Genomic DNA, 22,568 nt, shown 5'->3' with positions numbered 1-22,568 from the left:
GTTTTTTTTTTCCTCTTTCTCTTATTGCTTTAGGTGTAAGGTTAGGTTGTTTATTTGAGATATTTCTTGTTTCTTGAGGTAGGATTGTAGTGCTATAAACTTTCCTCTTAGAACTGCTTTTGTTGCATCCCATAGGTTTTGGGTCATCGTGTTTTCATTGTCATTTGTTTCTAGGTATTTTTTTGATTTCCTCTTTTATGTCTTCAGTGATCTCTTGGTTATTTAGTAGTGTATTGTTTAGCCTCCATGTGTTTGTGTTTTTTACAGATTTTTTTCCTGTACTTGATATCTAGTCTCATAGCATTGTGGTCAGAAACGATACTTGATATGATTTCAATTTTCTTAAATTTATCAAGGCTTGATTTGTGACCCAAGATATGTTCTATCCTGGAGAATGTTCCATGAGCACTTGAGAAGAAAGTGTATTCTGTTGTTTTTGGATAGAATGTCCTATAAATATTAATTAAATCCATCTTGTTTAATGTATCATTTAAAGCTTGTGTTTCCTTATTTATTTTCATTTTGCATGATCTTTCCATTGGTTAAAGTGGGGTGTTAAAGTCCCCTAGTATGATTGTGTTAGCTAGGACAATTTTAAAAGGCCTATCGTGGGAATGTTTGAAGTCCCTGAAATGACCTGCAGAAGTTTCTTGAAGAATAAAATTTTGAAGAAACTAGACAGAAAATATTCCAATTATAATGAAAATTATAAAGCCACCTATCCAAGGAGGCAAATGAACCCTGAGCACAAAGAATATGAAGAAAGCCACACCTAGCACATTACTATTAAACTGCTCAAATCCATAGGAAAAGGAAAAATCACTAAAGCAGCCAAAACAATAAGACATACTACATACAAAAAATAAAGGCAGTGGAGCAACATCTTTAAAGAACTGAGAGGGAAAAAAAAAGTCAGCATGGAATTCTATGTGTCTTCCCTCACAAAATATCTTTCAAAAATAAAAGTGAATAATGACATTTATAGACATACAGATGCTGAAAGACTTCATCACCAGGAGATCCACACCACAAGAAATGTTAAAGGAGTCCTCCAGGAAGAAGGAAATTCACACCAGATAGAATTCTGGGTGTACATAAAGGAATGAAGGACAAAAGATATGATATCTGCATGGAAAATATATAAGATCATTTCTTATCAATGAAATATCTTCAAAAACATGGGACAGTTTAAAGAAAAGTAAAAACCTTAGATTTGGGGTTTATAATATATGCAAAGTAAAATGCATAAGGGCAATAGCATAAAGGCAGGCAGGTGAGAAATGTGAAGAGGAATGACATCACTTGAAGGCAGGCTGTGATAAGGTAGAAATGTATGCTATAAAGCCTAAAGCAGTCGCTGAAATAACAAAAGAGTTATAGCTGATAAGCCAACGGAAGGTGAAAGAATGGAACCATATGTAAAACCATGTAAACTCTCTTATAGAACAGTTGCCCTTCTGGCACTCCACCCATACACATGTGTACAAGAATGATGAGTGCAGTATTGTTTGTAATAATAAAAGCATAGAAACAAATTAATTTCAAAGGTATATGTAAAGGGTTCAATAAATACTAGTACAAACAATGGATAAAACTTCACTGTTAAAAGGAACCCAGAGGGTAACGATGAGCTGACGACTCTACCCTCTTTCCAGGAATCCTGGATTCCAGGTGACCTGTGTCCTTCGGGGGTCTTCTGTGAGGATCAGAAGAGCAGCAGTGATCTTGGCTTAGGTTCTCTTGCTGTGGACAAGACACGGGTGACAAGAAAAGTAAAGGAGGCCTTCCTCTGAGTTTACGTAGAAATGATGTATGAGGCAGAAATAACTGCAAACCCTTAAATTACATATTGAAAAGGCCACGAAGTCGTCCCTGGGTGGGCTCGAACCACCAACCTTTCGGTTAACAGCCGAACGCGCTAACCGGTTGCGCCACAGAGACGCGGGGAAGCATCCTCTTTCATCTATGTAGAACGTAAGCAGTCCCAAGGTAGGCGGAGCCACCCGCCTTTCGCAGGACAGCGGCGACGGCTCCAAAGGCTCGGACAACGGGAGAGGAGGAGCCGACGCAGCGTGCTCCTTCCGGTGGGGGAGCCGTGCGTCGGGCTATCCCGAAGGCCCAAGGACAGCCGAGCGTCCCCGCCGCGCCTTGCTCCACACCCGCCGCAGATATCGGCGCCCCGGAGGCGCCCCCGGGCCTGAGCTGAGGGGGGCCGGAGGGAAGCTGCGTGCCCGATGGGTTCCTTGACAGCTCCCCGTTTGCTCCTCCTTCACTCGACCATCTCCCCAGCTGGGCAGCGGTTTAGTAGATGTGGTCGGCTTGGCTGCAGCGGGAAGGAGATCAGGTCCAAAGAGCAAATGTGAAAAGGAGCGAAAGAAAGCAGACGCATGGATGAGACAGACCTCCCAGGAAGCCTGTGAGGCACAGGCCGGATCTTGAGAGATTAAAATTGTTTTTATTAAGTAACTGAATAGGGAGGGAGAACCGGAGAAGGGCGTGAAAGAGAGAAAAGCACGAGCATGTGTGTCTAAGAATTAAACAGCAAAAATAATGTGAAAATATTTATGTCAAAGAAATTACCTGTTGGCCTCTGGTGCATCGTGACTGTACAGTGATTAGTGCTGTGTTGTGGCTGCATCAACCTCGGTTCAAATCAAAGTTACAGCAAGTTCGTGTCTATGACCTGTCTTTTGGTTTGCTTTTAATGCCAGCACCAGCTGCGCCCTTTAGCAGCGTTCAGAGAGCAGTTTACTGCTGGCCGCCGAGCGCGATGCGGTGAGAAGAGCAGTAAATCCCACAGTGCACAAACCCGCGGGCGCCGGTCAAAGCGAAACCTAGGACGGTTCCTTGTCTCACTGTTGAGCAGGACATATCCCCAAAGTTGAAATACCGCCTCTCAAGGATCCTTGTCTGTATCTTCCACTAATAAAATAGTGTGGTCATAGCCGTTTTACTGTTAAAGATAATTCAAACACAAGTGAGGGTTGTTACACTAAAGGAGAATGAGTTTTTAATGAGTTTATAGTAAAATGCGAACTAGTTGTTCATTGTCTACACCAGCTTGCCTTCGTTCACCAGTCACTAATTTTGAACTATAGTTCACGTAGAGTTAAAAGCACATATCTTCATGCAAGGCAGAAATAGAGACACAGATGTAGAGGACAAATGTATGGACACCAAGGGAGAAAAACCTGGGGGGGGGGAAATGGATGAACTTGAATATTGGGATTGACATATATACACTAATTTGTATAAAAAACTAACAAGTTGTGGAATTTTAGCAAACGTAATCATCACCCAGATCAAGTTATAGAAAATTGCCATGATCCCAGAAGTATACTCTGTCCCTTTCCAGGCAATTGTTACCCTATCTCATTTAGTTAATTACTATTGTGAGGTCTATTGCCGAAATTACTCTTGCCTGCTATTGAAATTCAAATGAATGAAAGCATTTTTTTGTATCTGGCTTTTTAAATACAACATTATGTTCATTAAACATAACCATATTATTGTGTATATCACTTCTTAATTTTGGTATTATTGGAGTAATTCTGGTGTTATTGTTTTCAATGAATATTCTTGGTGCATTGATAAATATTCTATACCAATCTTTTTGTATACTTATGCATTCATGGAAGTACTGCAACTGCTGGGTCGTGGAGTAGGTACAAGATTAACTTTATTAGAAACTGACAAACAATGCCCTAGAATGTTTTCAAACCAGCAACTACAGTTGCAGTTTCTGTGCATTCTTGTCAGCATTTGGTGTACTAATTCTTTTAGATATAGCCATGCTGGAGGGTGTGTAATGATATGTCCTTATAGTACTAATGTGCATTTCCCTAATAAATAAAAATGTCAGGAATATTTTCTTATAACTTCTGGCCGTTAAGATATCTTCCTTTGTGATCCAGGACGACCCTGGCTTAGCCTTTCCAGGAAAAGGAAACAGGGTCAGGTGGTCGGTCGCTGTGGTGCAGGTGGATCCTTCCGAGGCAGCTCTCGGAGACAGAGACCCAGGCTCAGTGTGTTCCCAGTGGCGACACGTGCAGATCCAATGACTGGCACAGCATCAGCGGAGAGTGCCCGTCCTCCCAGGCCTTTGCCATCTCCACACACTCATCAGTTGAGCGAGGATGGAATATATTGTTTACATATTCTCTTTCATTCGAGTCACATTCATTTCCCTGAGTAATTTGACTTTTCAGTTCATCTCACTACCACAAACGGAAAACTGTTATCGGTGCCATAATCAGAAGGTAGGTGTAAAAATGAATACCAAAAGGATGGTGATCCAGGCAACTTCTCCAACTGCTCTTGATTCAAATCCCTGTGGTCTGCGCTTCCCTGGTGGCGCGGTGGTTGAGAGTCCGCCTGCCGATGCAGGGGATATGGGTTCGTGCCCCGGTCGAAGAGGATCCACATGCCGCGGAGCGCCTTGGGCCCGTGAGCCGTGGCCGCTGAGCCTGCGCGTCCGGAGCCTGTGCTCCGAAACGGGAGCGGCCACAACAGTGAAAGCCCCGCGTACCGCAAAAAAAAAAAAAAAAAATCCCTGTGGTCTCTACCAGACAATGAGCATGTTTTCCTTTTTCCCTTGGACACTCACGCTGAAGACCTATTGGGACAAATGTTGCTTCCACTGTAGGACAAGAGGATAGCCAGGGAGAGGGAGGGGGAGAGGATGTGGACCAAGTGTGCAGAGGCAGCGGGTAGAGTATGTAGATGAGACAGAGCTGAGGCTGTGGGTCCCTCCTTCTGGAGCCACCGCTGAAAGGTGGTTAGTCTGATGGGCCGGGCTGTGGGTGGGTTTATGAGAGGGTGTGGGGGTGGATGGGAGAGGTTTGGAGGGTCTTCGCTTGAATTCCTTTGGGGAGAGCAGTTTAGAAGAATGGCAAAGGGCGGGTGGAGGGGAGGGTGGTGATCCTGAGCGAACACTGGAGGGGTGGGAGCCTGCACTGGTGCCTGCAGGGTGTGTGCCCCTAGTTACCTGACAAAAGAGTTGTCATGATCTTGAAGGTGTTTCCCCAGGGTGTAAGGCTTATCCACTGCACTCCTGAAAAGCTGATGGCTGCGATTTCCCCACCTGTGGGAGGGAATTGGTGCTGGTGGGATCGGGGGTTTGAGTTGCCGCTCTCTCCTGATATCCCTTGGTTCATGGCAGACGACGTCTCTTCCGTGATGCCTCACTGTGCTACGCCGACCCAGGGCAAGAGGCGCGCCACACTGTGTTCAACTGCCTCGGAATTCCGGTGAGCAGCCGCATCTTCCTGGCCCTCCTATTTCGTGACCAAAGTGTATGGATGGGTCCTGCTTCTTGCGCCAAGCCTCCTGACTGTCCTGCCTGTGTGTGCGTGTGGGGTGCCTGTGTGTGCGTGTGGGGTCCCTGTGCGGCACTTTGCTGGGGAGGCCCGCTGGCTGGCAGGCACGAGCAAGAGAGAAGCCACACCACAAGGGTGGTGAAAAAACATGGGAGACGTTGCCCGGAGGCCTCGCGCTCCACAGTCCCTTTGGGGCAGGTCAGAAGGAGGTACCGCTTCCGGGAACATGGAGGCCAGAGGCCTGCCTTCGCAAGGAGGCTCCCGGGACCAACGGCGCTTTCCCTTCCAGGCCTAGCCAACTCCATGGCCTCTCATAAGGCTTCCCCTTCTCCCACCTCTTTCTCTACACCAGCTGTGTTCTTCGGGAGTGTAAGTCACCCCTCCCAACAAGCAGAAATGTCCCAACATACCTCTAGTGATAGGGAAAGGAGTTGGATCAACGTTTTCTAACAAGAGGAAGAGAGAGCACTTGTGGTGGTAGGAGGCAACACCTTCTTTGTTTGTTCTCTTGGCAGACACAAGGGCCCGGAATCGAAGCTCCTCATTGAGGGATTGGGTGGCATAGCCCAGGAACCTGGCCAGGTAGGCATCTCTCCCACTGCTCCTTAGGGAACAGCAGGAAATCCTGCGGCGTCCACTCTTACCCAGAAGAGATGCCCAGAAAATGCTCCAGTAGAGCCCAGAATCTGTGCACTGAACCACTTTGGAGTGAAGCTCCCACTGTCGGTTCTTCCCTCAGTGGACCTTGGAGAGTGGAGAAATGATTGAAGAGGATATGCCCTTCAATGGCAGTAAAAATTCTACTTTTCTCTGACTTGCCTCACTGTGCCCCTCCACTCCCCCAGTCTAGCATCTCTAGGATAGAAGGCACTGGTTTTGCTTTCCTGGCTGATTTTTTGGTCCATGGCTCCTTTACCTTTAATGGATATTTATTCTCATATTCACAAGTTATAGTAGAAAGGCATTCATATGAGCCTTTCCCAATGCTGTAGTTTGAAACCACCCCAATGTTCATCATATGTGAAATAGTTTTACATTAGTGTAATGCTTATCATTAACACCAAAATTAAGGTGTGAGAAACACAAATATATATATATATATATATATATCAAAAACATAATAATGTTGCTTGATAATAGCTAGATAGAAACTTGTATATTCAGACACATGAACTTGAAGAAAGGGCAAGCCTAATTTGAGACGAAGACATCAGAATTGTTTAAAGTATCAGGGGATGGGTGGGCATTGCCTGGAAGGTGTATCAGAGGGCCATGCTTGAATGACAAAAAATTTCTATGTCGTGATCCTGGTGATGATTGCACATTTCAATATTCAAATAGCTGCCCATTAATGATATGTGTATTTTGTTCTGTGAACACACTTTAATAATTTCCTTTTAGGGTAAAAATTGGAGGTCGGATGTCAGAGAATCCAGTGAAGACGATGACTGGATTGGAGTACATTGTAAACTGTTTATTTAAAGTCTGGAGCCCAGATCCCATTTGGAGTTGCAGGGAGATTCTGAAGATTCAGATCACTCCCCAAAGGAGAGCCATTCATACCACCCTTGATCATGACAGGAGTGACCCTTCCAAATGAAACTAAGATAAAATTCGAGGTTGAATTTTATACATGAGCCAATCAGAGTTTTACGGAGCCCAAGGCTTTGTGTGCAGTGTCCAATGAAGCTAAGACTTAAGCTTTGCTTTTACCATTTGTCTTAGGGTTCTGTCCTTTTTTTTTTTTTTTTTCAGTATAGTTTTTAGCGCTTGTTATCATTGGTGGATTGGATTTGGTTTTTGGTTTGGTTGCTCTCTTCTTTCTTTCCTTCTTTTTTTTTCTTTTGTTTATTACTTTCTAATTTTTTATTTTTAATAATAATTTTTGTTTTTATTTTAATAACTTTATATATTTTATTTTATTTATCTTCTTTTTTCCTTTCTTTTTTTCCCCCTTTTCTTCTGAGCCATGTGGCTGACAGGGTCTTGGTGCTCCGGCCGGGTGTCAGGCCCAAACCTCTGAGGTAGGAGAGCTGAGTTCAGGATATTGGTCCACCAGAGACCTCCCCACATAATATCAAACGGTGAAAGCTCTCCCAGAGATCTCCATCTTAATGCTAAGACCCAGCTCCACTTAATGACCAGCAAGCTACAGTGCTGGACACCCTATGCCATACAACTAGCAGGACAGGAACACAACACCACCCATTAGCAGAGAGGCTGCCTAAAACCATAATACGTTCACAGACACCCCAAAACACACCACCAGACACAATCCTGCCCACCAGAAATACAAGATCCAGCCTGATCCACCAGAACACAGGCATCAGTCCCCTCCACCAGGAAGCCTACACAACCCATTGAACCATCCTTACCCACTGGGGGCAGACACCAAAAACAATGGGAACTACAAACCCGCAGCCTGTGAAAGGGAGACCCGAAACATGGTAATTTAAGCAAAATGAGAAGACAAAGAAATACACAGCAGATGAAGGAGCAAGGTAAAAACCCACAAGACCAAACAAATGAAGAGGAAATACGCAGTCTACCTGAAAAAGAACTCAGAGTAATGATAGTAAAGATGATCCAAAATCTTGGAAATAGAATGGAGAAAATATAAGAAACGTTTAACAAGGGCCTAGAAGAACTAAAGAGCAAACAAACAATATGAACAACACAATAAGTGAAATTAAAAATTCGCTAGAAGGAATCAATAGCAGAATAACTGAGGCAGAAGAACGGATAAGTGACCTGGAAGATAAAATAGTGGAAAAAACTGCTGTAGAGCAGAATAAAGAAAAAAGAATGAAAAGAATTGAGGACAGTCTCAGAGACCTCTGGGACAACATTAAACACACCAACTTTCGAATTATAGGGGTCCCAGAAGAAGTAGAGAGAAAGAAAGGGACTGAGAAAATATTTGAAGAGATTATAGTTGAAAACTTCCCTAATATGGGAAAGGAAATAGTCAATCAAGTCCAGGAAGCAGAGAGAGTCCCATACAGGATAAATCCAACGAGAAACATGCCAAGACACATATTAATCAAACTATCACAAATTAAATACAGGGCTTCCCTGGTGGTGCAGTGGTTGAGAGTCTGCCTGCCGATGCAGGGGACACGGGTTCGTGCCCCGGTCCGGGAAGATCCCACATGCCATGGAGCAGCTGGGCTCGTGAGCCATGGCTGCTGAGCCTGCGCATCTGGAGCCTGTGCTCTGCAACAGGAGAGGCCACAACAGTGAGAGGCCGTGTACTGCAAAAAAAAAAAAAAATTAAATACAAAGAAAAAATATTAAAAGCAGCAAGGGAAAAACAACAAATAGCATACAAGGGAATCCCCATAAGGTTAAAATCTGATCTCTCAGCAGAAACTCTGCAAGCCAGAAGGGAGTGGAGAGAGATATTTAAAGTGATGAAAGGGAAAAACCTATAACCAAGATTACTTTACCCAGGAAGGATCTCATTCATATTCGAAGGAGAAATTAAAAACTTTACCGACAAGTAAAAGCTAAGAGAATTCAGCACCACAAAACCAGCTTTACAACAAATGTTAAAGGAACTTCTCCAGGCAGGAAACACAATAGAAGGAAACGACCTACAAAAACAAACCCAAAACAAATAAGAAAATGGTAATAGGAACATACATATCGATAACCACCTTAAATGTAAATGGATTAAATGTTCCAACCAAAAGACAACTGGCTGAATGGATACAAAGACAAGACCCATATATATGCTGTCTACAAGAGACCCACTTCAGACCTAGGGACACATACAGACTGAAAGTGATGGAATGGAAAAAGATATTCCATGCAAATGGAAATCAAAAGAAAACTGCAGTAGCAATTCTCATATCAGACAAAATACACTTTAAAATAAAGACTATTACAAGAGACAAAGAAGGACACTACATAATGATCAAGGGATCAATCCAAGAAGAAGATATAACAATTGTAAATATTTATGCACCCAGCATAGGAGCACCTCAATACATAAGGCAAATGCTAACAGCCATAAAAGAGGAAATCAACAGTAACACAATAATAGCAGAGGACTTTAACACCCCACTTTCACCAATGGACAGATCATCCAAAATGAAAATAAATAAGGAAACACAAGCTTTAAATGATACATTAAACAAGATGGATTTAATTGATATTTATAGGACATTCCATCCAAAAACAACAGAATACACTTTCTTCTCAAGTGCTCATGGAACATTCCCCAGGATGGACCATATCTTGGGTCACAAATCAAACCTTGGTAAATTTAAGAAAATTGAACTCTTATCAAGTGTATTTTCTGACTACAATTCTATGAGACTAGGTATCAATTACAGGAAATAGTCTGTAAAAAACACAAACACATGGAGGCTAAACAATACACTACTAAATAACCAAAGATAACTGAAGAAATCAAAGAGGAAATAAAAAATACCTAGAAACAAATGACAATGAAAGCACGAAGACCCAAAACCTATGGGATGCAGCAAAAGCAGTTCTAAGAGGGAAATTTATAGCAATACAATCCTACTTCAAGAAACAAGGAACTTCTCAAATAAACAACCTAAACTTACACCTAAAGAAATTAGACAAAGAAAACAAACAAGCTCCCCCCAAAGTTGGCAGAAGGAAAGAAATCATAAAGATCAGTTCAGAAATAAATGAAAAAACAATGAAGGAAACAATAGCAAAGATCAATAAAACTAAAAGCTGCTTCTTTGAGAAGATAAACAAAATTGATAAACCATTAGCCAGATTCATCAAGAAAAAAAGGGAGAAGACTCAAATCAACAGAATTAGAAATGAAAAAGGAGAAGTAACAACTGACTCTGCAGAAATACAAAGGATCATGAGAGATTACTACAAGCAACTATATGCCAATAAAATGGACAACCTGGAAGAAATGGACAAATTCTTAGAAAAGCACAACCTTCCAAGAATGAACCAGGAAGAAATAGAAAATATAAACAGACCAATCACAAGCACTGAAATTGAAACTGTGATTAAAAATCTTCTAAAAAACAAAAGCCCAGGACCAGATGGCTTCACAGGTGAATTCTATCAAACATTTAGAGAAGAGCTAACATCTATCCTTCTCAAACTCTTCCAAAATATAGCAGAGGGAGGAACACTCCCAAACTCATTCTATGAGGCCACCATCACCCTGATACCAAAACCAGACAAAGATGTCACAAAGAAAGAAAACTACAGGCCAATATCACTGATGAACATAGATACAAAAATCCTCAAAAAAATACTAGCAAACAGAATTCAACAACACACCATACACCATGATCAAGTGGGGTTTATCCTAGGAATGCAAGGATTCTTCAATATATGCAAATCAATCAATCTGATAAACCATATTAACAAATTGAAGGAGAAAAACCATCTCAATAGATGTAGAAAAAGCTTTCAACAAAATTCAACACCCATATATGATAAAAACCCTCCAGAAAGTATGCATAAAGGGAACTTACCTCAAGATAATAAAGGCCATATATGACAAACCCACAGCCAACATCGTTCTCAATGGTGAAAAACTAAAACCATTTTCACTAAGATCAGGAACAAGACAAGATTGCCCACTCTCACCACTATTATTCAACATAGTTTTGGAAGTTTTAGCCACAGCAATCAGAGAAGAAAAAGAAATAAAAGGAATCCAAATCAGAAAAGAAGTAAAACTGTCACTGTTTGCAGATGACATGATACTATACATAGAGAATCCTAAAGATGCCACCAGAAAACTACTAGAGCTAATCAATGAATTTGGTAAAGTAGCAGGATACAAAATTAATGCACAGAAATCTCTTACATTCCTATATACTAATGATGAAAAATATGAAAGAGAAATTAGGGAAACTCTCCCATTTACCATCACAACAAAAAGAATAAAATACCTAGGAATAAACCCACCTAAGGAGACAAAAGACCTGCATGCAGGAAACTATAAGACACTGATGAAAGAAATTAAAGATGATACAAACAGATGGAGAGGTATACCATGTTCTTGTATTGGAAGAATCAATATTGTGAGAATGAGTATATTACCCAAAGCAATCTACAGATTTAGTGCAATCTCTATCAAACTACCAATGGCATCTTTTACAGAACTAGAACAAAAAACGTCACAATTTGTATAGAAAAACAAAAGACCCAAAATAGCCAAAGCAATCTTGAGAATGAAAAACGGAGCTGGAGGAATCAGGCTCCCTGACTTCAGACTATACTACAAAGCTACAGTAATCAAGACAGATGGTACTGGCACAAAAACAGAAATATAGAGCAGCGGAACAGGATAGAAAGCCCAGAGATAAACCCACGCATATATGGTCACCTTATCTTTGATAAAGGAGGCAAGAATATACAATGGAGAAAAAACAGCCACTTCAATAAGTGGTGCTGGGAAAACTGGACAGCTATATGTAAAAGAATGAAATTAGAACACTCCCTAACACCATACAAAAAAATAAACCAAAATGGATTAAAGACCTAAATGTAAGGCCAGATACTCTTAAACTCTTAGAGGAAAACATAGGTAGAACATTCCATGACATAAATCACAGCAAGACCATTTTTGACCCACCTCCTAGAGAAATGGAAATAAAAACAAAAATAAATGGGAACTAATGAAACTTAAAAGCTTTTGCACAGCAAAGGAAACCATAAACAAGATGAAAACACAACCCTCAGCATGGGAGAAAATATTTGCAAATGAAGCAAACCACAAAGGATTAATCTCCAAAATTTACAAGCCACTCATGTAGCTCAATATCAGAAAAACAAACAACCCAATCCAAAAATGGGCAGAAGACCTAAATAGACACTTCTCCAAAGAAGATATGTAGATTGCCAGCAAACACATGAAAGAATGCTCAACATCGTTAATCATCAGAGAAATGCAAATCAAAACTACAATGAAGTATCACCTCACACTGGTCAAAATGGCCATCATCAAAAAATCTACAAATAGTAAATGCTGGAGAGGGTGTGGAGAAAAGGGAACCCTCTTGCACTGTTGGTGGGAATGTAAATTGATACAGCCACTATGGAGAACAGTATGGAGGTTCCTTAAAAATCTAAAAATAGAACTACCATATGACCCAGCAATCCCACTACTGAGCATATACTGAGAAAACCGTAATTCAAAAGGAGTCATGTACCACAATGTTCATTGCAGCTCTATTTACAATAGCCAGGACATGGAAGCAACCTAAGGGTCCCTCAACAGATGAACAGACGAGGAAGATGTGGCACATATATACAATGGAATATTACTCAGCCATAAAAAGAAACAAAATTGAGTTATTTGTAGTGAGGTGAATAGACCTAGAGACTATCATACAGAGTGATGTAAGTCAGAAAGAGAAAAACCAATACCGTATGCTAACACATATATGTGGAATCTAAAAAAAAAAAAGGTTTTGAAGAACCTAGGGGCAGGACAGGAGTAAAGACATAGAGGTAGAGAATGGACTTGAGGACACGGGGAGGGGGAAGGGGAAGTTGGGACGAAGGGAGAGAGTGGCATGGACATATATACACTACCAAATGTAAAATAGATAGCTAGAGGGAAGCAGCCACATAGCACAGGGAGATCAGCTTGGTGGTTTGTGTCCTCCTAAAGGTGTGGGATAGGGAGGGTGGGAGGGAGATGCAAGAGGGAGGAGATATGGGGTTATATGTGTATGCATAGCTGATTCACTTTGTTACACAGCAGAAACTAACACACCATTGTAAAGCAATTATACTCCAATAAAGATGTTAAAAAATAATAAAATCTGTTTCTTTTTGTGTAAAAAAGCCTCACTGCTGTTTGAAACATTTCAACAACAACAACAAAAATTCCCTATATGACTACACCATTTCCGTCGTCGAAGCCACACACGAGTTTCATTTAGAGCTTCAACCTGATCTTTAGGTATTTTCCCTTAAATGGTGAGACGTGGTTTAAGTGCAGAGCGCTTCAGCCTAGTGCACTGTTGGGTTGACCTCCGTTCTCCTGACTTTACTCCGTTTGGTGACTAAAGAGTTGTTCTGGTAACAGATACAACGCAGAAAAAAAGGGGAACACTGCCGTGACTCGGATTCGAACCGAGGTTGCTGCGGCCACAACGCAGAGTACTAACCACTATACGATCACGGCGCGCTACTGAGCCGGCGGCGAGGCTAGTTTTTGCGTTACTACTTTTAATATAAATTGATTCCAATTATTTAGCTGTTCTGTTGTTGAAAACTGCAAGTATTCGTGAGTTTCCCTCTCGTCTTCCCTCCGTTATTCCCTTCGCATTCTGATGCATTTCTCATCTCCCCTGCGTCCAGCCGGTGCCTCAGATCAGGTCTCCTGGGAAGTATCTTTGCTTTGTCCTTGCCTCCCTTGCTTCATTCCCTCCTCCTTACATTTCCTCTTTTGACCAACCCTCCCCACCGCCTTCTTCCGGCTCCCGGCCCACCTACCTTGGCTGAGCTGAGGGAGGGCAGCGCCAGTGGCTCAGACTGTCGGGTGAAGGCGGAGCAAAGAACCGAAAGAACCGTTATGAGCCCATGGGGCATTCAGCTTCCCTGAGTCCCACTCGGCTCAAGCCCGGGGTGTCGCGGCCCCGGGCAACTCCGGGGCACTGGCATCTGCGGCGGGTGTGGAGCAAGGTGCGGCGGGGACGCTTGGCTGCCTTTCTGCCTTCGGAATCGCCCAATGCACGGCTTTACCACGAGTTTCTCTGGTTTTCCGAGGCTTTGGAATCAGCACAACTGTTCTGCGAAAGGCGGGTGGCTCCGCCTAAAGTGGAAGGCGTGCTTGCTCTCTGTGGGATGAGGTGGGGAAGCAGGGAGAGGGAAGGTAAAGTTCAGGTGTCTCTGTGGCGCAATCGGTGAGCGTGTTCGGTTATTAATCGAAAGGTTGGTGGTTCAAGCCCACTCAGAGACGCCCCTCATGGCTTTTTTAGGATGTAATTAAAGGGTTTGCAGTTATTTCTGTCTTGCACATCCTTTCACATAAACTTGAAGCTAGGCCTCTATTACCCTCCTTTTCACCTATGTCTTGTCCGTAACAAGAGAACCTAAGCCGAGATCATCGCTGATCCTCACAGAAGAGCTCTGAAGGAAACAGGTAGGTCACTTTGTCATCTCATCATTACCCTCTGGGTTCCTTTTAACAGTGAAGTTTTGTCCCTTGTTTGTACTAGTATTTATTGAGCCCTTTACATATAACTTTGAAATTAATTTGCTTATATGCTTTTATTATTACGAACAATACTGCAGTAATCATTCTTGTACACATGCCTATGGTTAGAGTGCCTGAAGCACAATTGTTTTATGAGATATACACGGTTTTTTGTAAATGGTTCCATTCTCTCCCCTTTGTTGGCTTATTAGCTATAACTCTTTATTTTGTTATTTCAGCGGCAGCTTTAGGCTTTAGAGCAGACATCTGTAACTTACCACAGCCTGCCTTCAAGTGATGTCTTCACTTTTCTCCCCTGCTTGCCTTTATGCTATCGTTGTCATTCATTTTACTTTGAGTATGTTATAAACTCCACAACCCAAGGTTATTACTTTTCTTTAAACTGTACCATGTTTTTAAAGAGATTTAAATAATGAGGGGAAAAAGGTTATATATTTTTCACGCAGATACCATTTCTGTTGTCCTTCATCCCTTTGTGCATATGGAGATTTCCCTCTGATGTGAGCTTCTTTCTTCCTGGAGGACTGCTTTAACCTTTCTTGTGGTTTGGGTTGCTGGTGATGAAGTCTTTCAGCAATTGTATGTCTGTAAATATCGTTATTCACCTTTATTGTTGAAAGACTTTTTTGAGGATAGGAGCCATAGAATTCCACGTTGACTTTTTTCTCTCAGTTCTTTAAAGATGTTGCTCCACTGTCTTTTTCACTTGCTGCAGTGCTTCTGATGAGAAATCTGACGTTATATTTATTTTCTGTATGTAGCATGTGTTATCCCTCTGGCTGCTTTTGAGATTTTTTTCCCAAATGATTTGAGCAATTTAATTATTATGTGACTAGGTGTGGTCTTCTTCATATTTATTGTGCTTGAGGATCACTTGACTCCTTGGATCAGTGGTTTATAATCTTAATTGTGGCTGGAAAATTTTCTGTCATTGCTTCTAAAAAATGAGTCTGATACAAAGCAAATCTGATACATGGTAGCAGTAGGTCCTGAGGAGGATCAGCAGACCCATGTAAGGCAACTACTCAGATGTTATAGGGAGACCTTCGAGCTTCTTCAGGTAAGTGGAGGTAACCTACTCAAACAAGAGAGGAAGGGCTGCTTCTCAGGTAACCTGAGGCTCGGGGCAATTTAGGGTTTCAAGAGCCCCACCTTCATCAGAATCAATCCATAAGACCCCATCCCAATGATACCAGTCCTTCTTAATAAATTCCCTGACTTTAACATAAGAGATTCTGTGATGTTGAAAATTCAATTTAGGTTTAGTTTGCAGAGCTCGGGCCTACAGTGATACTACTAGACAAGGTTTTAAGGTTGTTTTGTTTTAAATATGGTTATAGAATCTTTCAGGTCCCTAACCTAAATCTTGAGCTAGGAACTTAGGACCTTGAGCTCATCATTTTGTTTCCCCAATTCCTCCAGTTTACATGTAAGTAACCAACCCATCATACTCATATCTTCACTAAAATGTTCTATGGCAGCAACTCTTTGACCACTCTAATCCTTACTTTCTATGAGAATCTAAATACAGGTGTCTGCAGACGATGATTTGGGAAAATGTTTTGCTACTGCATGCCATGAACTGAAAGTGTTCTCTGACATCAGGGTCATTAATAATTTCACATCTAATCAGGTCCAAGATCCAATTCCAGATGATATGGAACCACTCCATTTATTATCACTCAATTCTAACCAAGCGTGTCTCTACAACAATGCTAAACATAGAACAATGGCACCACACAAAGATGACTAGGAACTTCAGCATACTGGATTTCTGCTACCATGCCACTTTCTTGTGCCCACACACACAAACTCAAACACACATCTTACTCCCTCCACCCAAATATTAAATCAGGCATTTGTACTACCTAGGTTTTCAACAAAACAAGGCAAGGCTTGAACCGCCTTGGAGGCCTCAGTTTTCTGTCCCACTTGCCTCACCATCCTTCTACTTCCTCTCATTAGATTTTCATTTATTCCTGCCCTCCTGCAGCATGTCCTTCTTCAAGCCCCTGGCCCTCTCTCTCAGGAACAGGGGGTAAATGGAGAATTATGATATTGTTGACATTACTACAGGCTTGTTCCCTGGATAGACATCAACTCAAAGAAGAACATTTGTCCATCCCAGGGTATTTTGTAGAAAAAAAGCTTAGAAAACTAACACTTGAATATTTGCTTTTCCTACAAAGGGAAATTTGAAGTGACACTGCTGGCAGCTGTGAAGTTAGCTCTGGGTGTTAAGCTAAAATGGAAGCCTTTGCATTCACCATGGGGCTGAGGAGAAATGGCAGTCAAAACTGGTTGGAAGGAGGCTTCTGAATCCATAAGACATATCACTTCTACCAAAGAGAAGTAATGTTTCCACTTCTCAGTTTGTAGATGGAATTTACAGAAGCTTTCATTCTGAGGGAGGTAAGGAACAAGTTATGGGAGGGCAGTTGACTGTCAGTCTCGCCTTGAAATCATTTAACTAACAGGTGTTCTCATGAGCCCCAAAATGTGTTCCATGACATGACTTCCTCTGTCATGTCTCCAATGTCTGAAGCCTCCCCAGGCTCCCAAAGCTAGAGAAGTTTGAAAGAGGAGAGAATGAAAGAGACACAAGCCTAGGTTCTTGTAAGCACATTCTAGAGTATGGTACAAAGACTTCAGGGTCACCAGTCCCTTGGGCTATCAACTAAGTGGGTTTGGTGGCATAAACCTACCTGGAATCAAAGCTTCCTTTTGAATCTTTTCAGGTAGATTCCCTACATGGTTGAGTTTTGCTGTCATTTCAGCAGTTATCTCATCCTCTTTGCCCTTATCGTTTAAATCAGATAACAAAAAGCCCTAATTAGTAGAGTGTCGGTGGACATAATAGAAATATTTTCATCTAAGCTCTGGAAATTAAAGGTAAAATTTGCCCTCAAAGTAGTTTTCTTATGTTGCCAGCATTTGGTTCTTTGTAACTGTGTATCCTTGGAAGGCAGGCTTGGTGTGCTCCAAACTTGTTTCCAGCTCTTGCTTAGTTCAGTGAGCTTAGATCTATCTCTAGAGTTCCTTTGGAGTCCAAGGATGCAAGATGTCTCTTATATTTCTTGTATTTCAAACATGACCTTTCTGAAAAGAGCACATTGTATTTTAAAAAAAAAAGTGATTCTACCCAGTTTTTGAGTGAACATTTTTCACGTTGAGGCAACCTCTCCACTGTAGTGCCCCACTCCTTCCTGAATTCAGTGCTGCCTGCTGTGTCCAAATTTAGGGCATGTGATGTCCAAAATTCAACTGCATTCTACACCAGGAGCAATATCTCCATGAGAGCTCAGCACTCCATAGGCTCTTGCTTTGGGGCTGTATTGCCTTTCCCTGGAAGAAAGGGCCCAGGATTTTCACAGCCTGAATTCAGAATCCCACATCTCAGTCGGGACTCCTGATTTGAGAACAGAACACCAACTGAAAGTTTTCACCACTTGGACCTTGGAGCTCCTGGAAGCTGCGGGAGCTAGGGGACGTGCACAGATCCGAGGCATGAGACAGCTCCTTGCAAGCCAGGAACTGTGGGACTCCTCCCCTCCCCCACCTTTTCCTTCCTCTTCATTACATTGCTCTGCCAGGTCATTCCTCTCAAATTTCAGTGCCTCTTTCTTGTCTTTCTCTCAGAAATAGGAGCTCTCTCTGGCTCTTGTCACTTTGTTCTATTTGATCAAATTTCAAGTCTAATACTTTAACCAGGCCTTCATGTTTTAAACAGTTCCCTAGCCAAGGCTGAAGGTCTCAGGGCATTTGGCTGCTTTAAAATGGTGAATATCTGTTCCAAGTCAGCCCTTGATTACATGTTTGAATTGGACAGAAGACCAGCCATGAAGCCAAGTGTCAATTATTCACATCACTGGGCCACCACCTAGTGCAGGGCCAAGCCAAGGACCAGGAAACACAGACTACCATGTTGACTCTACTTTCTCTTCTTTCAACTTTAGATTCTTTGTTTTGATGTAGATAATGATGTTTTCTAAGGGAGCAATTGCGTTTCTATCTTCCCAATACCTGTGTCATCTAGTTTCCTGTCTTTAATTTACTTTCATATGTGTGTATTTGTTTATTTATGCTGACCTACAGGTCATCAAGTGAGATATTTTACTCAGGATTAAGGAAAGCATAAAAGACAGAGAAGCTTCCTTAAGACAACTAAAGTTTGTTCCCTTGGTTGGTTCTTCTTACAGGAAAGTATCTCAGATGGAAAGCAGGCAGAAACTGCTTTTGTGAAAGACTCATGTATCCTTTTTCTCAAGGGTGTCTATGGAAGGACAAGGGAAAAAAATCAAGCGTGTCCTTGGATTCCTCTGGGATCCTGGATATAGAAGCTTGGTTACTACCCTATGTTGGGGAGAGGCACAGTTGAATATGAACCACAAATCAGGATGCCTCAGACTGGAGCCAGGACCATTTAAGACCAAGCACCATTGTTACCTGGGTTGTTAAAGCATAGATTCCGTAATTAAATGTTAAATAATCTAAATATATGAAAGTCACTTAACAGTTCCAGGGTGATTTAGAGTAGAACAATGTTGTGTTCCTCCAGAAACTTGTCTTACTAATCTCCAGATTCTCAAAAAGACATTCCCAAACTATTTTTTTTAAATTTAATGAGGTTATCTTATTTTTTAAAAAACAGACTAAGCACCATTATTACAAGGCACCACCTACCTGACAGCAGTGATACAGACAATTCTGGAAAGCTCTTGAGAATTATCCCCTACTTTTGATAATTTTCCACCTGCTCCCCTCATACTCCCACCACAGAAAGATTCTTCACCTTTTCATCGAGTCAGAACCCTTTACAATGTTGGTAGGAATGTAAAACGGTGCAGCCACTATGGAAAACAGTATGGAAATTCTGCAAAAAAGGAAGAATAAGACTCTGCCATATGATCCAGCTATTCCACTTCTAGGTATTTATCCAGAAAATACAAAACCAGTCATTGGAATAGATATATACACCCATACATACACCAAAGCATAATTTACAATAGCCAAGATATGGAAACAACCCAAGTGTCCATCAACAGGTGAATGTATAAAGAAGATGTGGCATACATACACAATGGAGTACTATTCAGCCTTAAAAAAAAAGAAATCTTGCCATTTGCTACAACATGGATGGACTTCAGGGTATTATGCTAAATGAAATAAGTCAGGTAAATAAAGACAAATACCGTGTGATTTTACCCATATGTGGAATTTTTTAAAAATTTAAATGAATGAACAAGCCATACAAAAAGAAACACATAGGTACAGAGAACAGAGTAATGGTTACCAGAGGGGAAGGAGGAGGAGAGAGGGGAAGTGAGTAAAGTAAATTGTTATAAACAAACAAACGAAAATCCTAGCAGGAGAGAGAGCCAGGCAAGAAGCAAGGGGGCAGCTGCACTTCCCTGAAGGGTCTTTCCCAAGGTAGGTGGTTCCACTGGGCAGTGGACTCAAGACTCCACAGCCCACCAAGGCAACCAAGCAGAGTCCACAGGGCAGCAGGTCCTCGAGGGAATACCAGCATAGACATGTTCCTCCTACAAGCTCAAGGTGTGCCTGGCCTGCACTATCAGGAAGAGCGGAATAAATTTCCACCTGAAGCTTCTTATAGCCCGCAGAGAACAGGGCAAGAGGGACCTCCTTGCCAGGACAAAATCTTACCCTGGCCTTAGAGGACAGATACCACAAAAGCTGGTTTTGAGGGACACGGCAAAGAAGGAAGCAACAGCAGCCCAGTGATCTTCAGTTGAGATGTCTGCGAGTTACTCTCAAATGGTGTAGCAAATTATGTACATGGAGAGAGGCTGAGAAAGTAAATGTGGGAAAATGTACATTTTGCTGAAGAATATATGCTGTTACTATTCTTGCAAATTTTCGTAGGTGTCAAAGTTTTGTGTTTTTTTTTTGTTTTTTTTTTAAGGAGTAATTCGTACTCAGGTCCCGAGTTCTCTTTAGATGGACCCTGAAAGTGAGACTGTAGGTATCTGAAATGAAGGAAGGCGTGGAGGCAAGGGGCTGCCCAGGATGCTCATCACACCTCCCCTCTCCCAGCCTGGGAGAAGCCTTGGACCTGGGGCCCACCTCACTGGCTTGAGGATTCAGTGCAGAGATCTACTGCATCTGCACCTTGGGGCACATTACACTTGTGAGGAGGAAGTGAAGATTGCTGGGTGCTGAGATGCCACAAAGAAGGGAGAAAAACCAAAACAACAAAACCTAAATCTCCCTGACCGGGAATCGAACCCGGGCCGCGGCGGTGAAAGCGCCGAATCCTAACCACTAGACCACCAGGGAGCTGCTCGCATAAAGACTTGTAAGTGATGGTAGGAAGCCTATAATGAGTGTCTGCTGTCTCCCGCCCTCCTGTTCTGAGTGCTGCACCTCCCTCCAAGGAACTGTACCCGAAGAACGTTCCCTCCCTGCTTTCTCCAAAAGAGGAGCCCCACGCGAAAGGCCGAGCGCTCTGCGGGACAGTGGACGCGCCCGCGAGGCCCGCCGGGGCCGCAAGTCCCGAGCGAATTGCCCCGTCTGGGCCGCACCTCAGAAGTGCCCTGGAGCCGCGCCTTTGCCAGGCGACCGCGTGTGGAGAGCAGGCCGCCGGGGAAGGGGCTGTAGAGACAGGAGGGGAGGCGCGCGGGATGAGACCCCGGGATCCCCAACACCATAAAAGACTCCCGGCGGATGCAGGATCGGGGACGGCTGGACGGAAAACGCTTTCAAACAAGGCTGCGCGCCCAGACCTGGATTCCGGGTCTTCCCCTCACTACCTGCGGCGCCTGCCGTTCTCCCGCTTTAGATGACGCCAACTCCAGGTCCTAAGGCTCCGACCAAGAGTTGTCTCTCACGCAGCGTTTTCCTCAGACCCCACATGCAGTTAGTTAGGACTTCGTGTTTGCTTCTCAGTCCAGGTGGACTTTGGCCTACACAGTCCCTCCCTTTTGCCACTCTGGACTTGGGCAAACGATTCTCCTGATAAAGGCGGGGAAATCAGTGTAACGCTCGGCTCCCTCACCCTGAACCTCGGATGGGGGCGTTGGGCGACCCTTGCGCTTTTTCCTGGGCTGCGTCCCTCTTCCGGGCCCGTCCTCGAGGCCAGGGCCGGGGCCGGGTGCCCTCAGCGCGCTTCTCTCGCCGGCTCTGGAGCCCCGCGCCTTCCCTTGCGACTGCAGGGAGGCTCCAGGGGCCGCCTGATCGGGTTTGTGGGCCCCAGCGGCGCGGGTGTGTGTTTGTGGTCCCTCGGGGGCCCGCTGTCCCTCCGCCCCTGTCGGGAAAAGGACGACCGCCCCCTCGTCCTGTCCACGTGGGACGGCAGCGCGCCGGACGCGACCGAAAGACGGCGAATCCGTTCCTCTGGCTGCGCGTGGGAGGTGAAAACTGGAACCTGGAGGGGAGGGAAAAGGGGGAAAACCTCACGAAATGTCCTGCTCTAAAGCTATTTTCAAGTCCGCCTCTTTGGGGATTCAGCCCTCCAGCGCTGGCGAGGATGCTGCAGTCCGGTCGCACCCTCGACGGCACTTGGAGTCGACGCGCAGCAAGGCAGAGCCCCGCGGCTTGGGGGTCAGTGCGCACGCTGCCCGCGCCTTCCTCGGGGTCGCAGCACTTGAACCTCACGTGTGAAGGAAACGCGATGACCGCCACAACGAGAAAGAAGGAAAACAACGACTGGAGAAAGTGGCACAAGCTTCCACAAACTTGTAAAGCTTTACTTTTAAAGGAAACCAGACAGGGAGACACAGACACACAGACAGACAACGTTGCATTAAAGTCTTTCAGCGAAAAGAAAGTTGTCGGCCTGCTGGCCGTGTGTGAGGTGAACACGAAACCCCCTCCAGACACCGGCTTTCTGGCAAAACCGCCTTTACCTCTTTGTCTTCCTAGGTTAAAATTCGCTCTCCATGACCTGTTGAACCGGAGAATTGTAAAAGGCAAATAAAAGACGTTTCAGACATTGTAAAAGGTAAAACAAAACTGCTGCTCAAGAAGAATGTCAAGTACGATGAGGGAGGAATGAACAGCCGTGAGATCGGCGTGGACCGCGCCTGCGTCCTCCGCGGCTT

The 22,568-nt window shown here is 43.5% G+C and overlaps 4 non-coding genes across 4 annotated transcripts; 1 reads left to right on the top strand and 3 right to left on the bottom strand.

Moving 5' to 3' along the window:
• Positions 1-1,867: 1,867 nt before the first annotated feature.
• Positions 1,868-1,941, bottom strand: TRNAN-GUU. Its single transcript has one exon. It is a non-coding gene; the product is annotated as a tRNA-Asn (tRNA).
• An 11,457-nt stretch (positions 1,942-13,398) lies between these two features.
• Positions 13,399-13,470, bottom strand: TRNAH-GUG. Its single transcript has one exon. It is a non-coding gene; the product is annotated as a tRNA-His (tRNA).
• A 703-nt stretch (positions 13,471-14,173) lies between these two features.
• On the top strand, positions 14,174-14,247 carry TRNAN-AUU. Its single transcript has one exon. It is a non-coding gene; the product is annotated as a tRNA-Asn (tRNA).
• Positions 14,248-20,733: 6,486 nt separating this feature from the next.
• On the bottom strand, positions 20,734-20,805 carry TRNAE-UUC. Its single transcript has one exon. It is a non-coding gene; the product is annotated as a tRNA-Glu (tRNA).
• Positions 20,806-22,568: the final 1,763 nt, after the last annotated feature.

The sequence above is a fragment of the Monodon monoceros genome, unplaced genomic scaffold (assembly GCF_005190385.1).
Source record: "Monodon monoceros isolate NGI ecotype Baffin Bay Population unplaced genomic scaffold, NGI_Narwhal_1 Super_Scaffold_18, whole genome shotgun sequence".
Taxonomy (NCBI): domain Eukaryota; kingdom Metazoa; phylum Chordata; class Mammalia; order Artiodactyla; family Monodontidae; genus Monodon; species Monodon monoceros.
The sequence above is the reverse complement of the archived record's forward strand: the minus strand, read 5'-3'. Positions and strand labels throughout refer to the sequence as shown.